Source organism: Lathyrus oleraceus, chromosome 2 (assembly GCF_024323335.1).
Source record: "Lathyrus oleraceus cultivar Zhongwan6 chromosome 2, CAAS_Psat_ZW6_1.0, whole genome shotgun sequence".
Lineage (NCBI taxonomy): Eukaryota > Viridiplantae > Streptophyta > Magnoliopsida > Fabales > Fabaceae > Lathyrus > Lathyrus oleraceus.
Window position 1 is genome coordinate 202055253 of NC_066580.1, and position 3375 is coordinate 202058627.

Below are 3375 nucleotides of genomic sequence, written 5' to 3' on the forward strand. Positions count from 1 at the left end.
TGACTTCATTTGGTTGTGTTTTTGCATGCCTTAACATGTTGATTTAATTCCCATAGCTCCACTAGTCCAAATGGCATGAAAATTAACATGTGGCTTGTTGAATGTCCTCTGTTTAGGGTATAATTTTTGTGGAATTTTCTATGCTGTTTTGATATTTTTTTGGATGTAATCATTCTGGTTGTCCATATGTGATTCAACATTGCTTACTTTGACTTAGATTGTACATAAGATGAAATTGGTGTATGGTTTAGATATGAGCCCAATTGGGATCTCTTTGTAATTGAAATATCTTGGTTTTGATCATGATTTACTTGCTGTTTTAGGATTTTTCCATCCTTTGGACCCTAGGCTTGGCCTAGTGGTCTTGTTACTTATGTTTGAGCTTGACTTTGACTTTTCAGGTTAAAAAGCTAATGCCTTAAGGAGGTTGATGCATAATTGAGTTGAAATCATTTGACCAATTGTTTGTTTTGTAGGGCTTGGTTCACATGAACCCGGTGCTATGCACATTATTGTTTGATTGTTGATTGATTCTTATTGTTGTTGTTTTGTTTATGTTGGGATGCTGATCATTTTTGACTGATTCCAGGTACCCTTAGTTGCTCAGTTCTCTTAAGAACTTGCATTGCTTTGCTTATAAGCAATTGGCATTGAGGTATAGAACCTTCTTCTTCATGTAGTCTGGAGACCCGGCCCGTTATTTGGCCGGGCAAACTGTCTGAAGTCCTCCTTAAGAGGCAATGCTTGTGTATGTTTATATTTGTCCCAAGCAGGAAAAGTCCTCATTCGAGGCAATTGGTGGATCAAAGAGATAAGTAGCCTATCTCCCACTATTCCGTGTGTCTTCTCCTTGCTCCCATTACATGGTTGTAGCATTGAGATCCAAACCCAAGATCTATCGAGTCTAATTGGGGAAAGAGTTCCATCTTTCTGAACTCCCCCACATTCTTATATTTACATGCTCTCTCGGACCTGAGATAGAAGCAATGAGGCACACCCCTCATATCCTTTCATCTGCTTCACCTGAGCCCCCTCAATGGCCAGGTTAAGAGCGATATTTACCTATTACAGTGGACTTTCATAGTCAAACCCTTTTGATTGAGCCTCCTTGTTTGGCTATAGAGTGTGCTATCTGACTATTTGTGATTTATTACTCATTTGTACATGATTGCTTGTATGCCCTAGTGCATTTACTATCATTCATTGCTCCTTGTAGCATGTCCATTATTTCATACCTATGTGATTTGTTTGCTTGCCCATTGAGGAACCAGTTATAAGTCCCTGTGAGTTGGCATCTGTTCCTATGACATGGAAGAGATAGAGTGTAAGACCTCATTGGTCACTCATATCTTCTTTGCTCTTTGCTTGAGCATTGTTGTTGTATGTGAGGATTCATTGTAAGTCCCTGTGATGTGGCATTTGCATTCCTAGGATCATACGGTGGAGGTTAACATAAGTCCAGATGGATTGGCAGTTGACTTCCCTGTTTTGTTTTTTTGTTTTATTCTGATGGAGATTAGTGTAAGTCCATAGAGTGGCTTCTGATATCCTTACTTGTTTTAGGAGACAGGTATAAGACCATTGAGTGGCATCCAGTATCCGCTTTTATTTACTTTCATCTGTTATTATGTTCATTGCTCATTTGTAGCCTATTCCTAAGGACCCACTTGAATCATCTTCTATATGATTTCAAGAGGCGGACCCTCCTAAGAAGTTTTACATTCACTCCACCATTCCATTCATCCCATTGTGTCCTACCTTTTCACACATACTTTTAAAAACTTGAAATAAGTGTTGTGCAAACATTCTCACCCCTTTCCAAATTAGAAACTTGGACCTTAAGTCCATGATTTTCCAAACTTCATTTTTGTAAATACTCATTTTGAATTGACTTTAATCATACTTTGACCATATTTTGTAAATAATCCAAATCAATTAACTTCACCCATTCAAATGATTTTGTGGCTTTGTCCATGTTTGTTAAGTTTTCATACATTAGCTATAGGTTTGATTTACCCTAGTTGGTTGATATTAATCTCACCTATTTGTCCTTAGTAGATGAATTGTAAGCCTTCCTTGCCTATTATAGGGTTAACCCCTCTCTGGCAAGTTGAAGCTTTTCTCACATGGTGGACTAGTTGTTATATAAGGTTGAGTTTTCTCCCGTGGGTAACGTAAAACCTTAGTGCTATTGTTTTAAAATGAACTCACAAATGTTTTGGAAATCTTTTAGCCGAACTACGGCGTTTTGATCCTTACCTTTGTTGGAAGGTACGTAGGCAGCGGGTTCATCCGTTCAAACCCAATAAAAATTGTATATTCTTTTCTCATCATCCCAATCATGTTTGCACAATACTTATGTCAAAACAAATAAATATTTTCTTATACAACAAGTGTGAAAAGGGCTCCCTAGGAGTACCTAGGACGTAGTGGGTGCCTAACACCTTCCCATTGCGTAATTTACCCCTTACCCCGATCTCTGATCTTTTTCATTAGTTTTCTACGTGTAAAACTTCTTAGGTTTTTGTTCGCTTTTTAACCAGTCCTTAGGATAAATAAAAGTGCGGTGGCGACTCTATGTTCATTGTATACTTTGCTTATGATTTAATCAATAGATCATATAGTAACGAATACACCGCTACAAGATCCCTCATGGCATCACATCATTGCTCATTGCATTTTCCTCAAGGATCATAACATCTTGGCTCCTTAACCCTTGGGTTGGGATTTGTGTGAGTTGGTTTGAGACCACCAAGCATGCTTGAATTGTATATTATTGCTTTTATTATTTTTGTTTACTAACCAAAAGCACAAAAATATGTCACTAACTTGTTTTGTTTTGAAGCTCAAGCAGTCATGTGATCCAAGGTTCCTAGGAGGCTCCTATGCTCAAAGAAATGGCCAGATGAAAATGAAAGCAAGCATGAAAATGGTTCCCAAAGCTCTCAATCATCATATATGTTTCCCAAGTATATCAATTTGCCAATTTGATCAAGATAAATCAAAGGGCTTGAGGATTGTTTCCCAAGGAGACCCTAATTCAACTTTGCATTGATTGTGCCTTGCTCATGAAGCAACCTCAACATATGATCAAATTCAATCAAGGGAAGTTCTTTCATTCATTATTTTATGCATATTTGGGCCTATGTGAGGCCTCTCAATCATTCATTCATCAAGATTTGAAGTTTGGACTTGAGAAGTTGACCAGTCAAGTCATCTGACTAAATTGAAATCCACTGAGACCTAACTTTTGATGTGTTTGTCAAATAATGATGACCCCAAGAGAAAACATGTTCTTAAGAACCATATTAACAACTTTCATGTTCATCAAAAATTCATTTGAAACTTGGAAGTTCATCATTCATTTCAAAACAT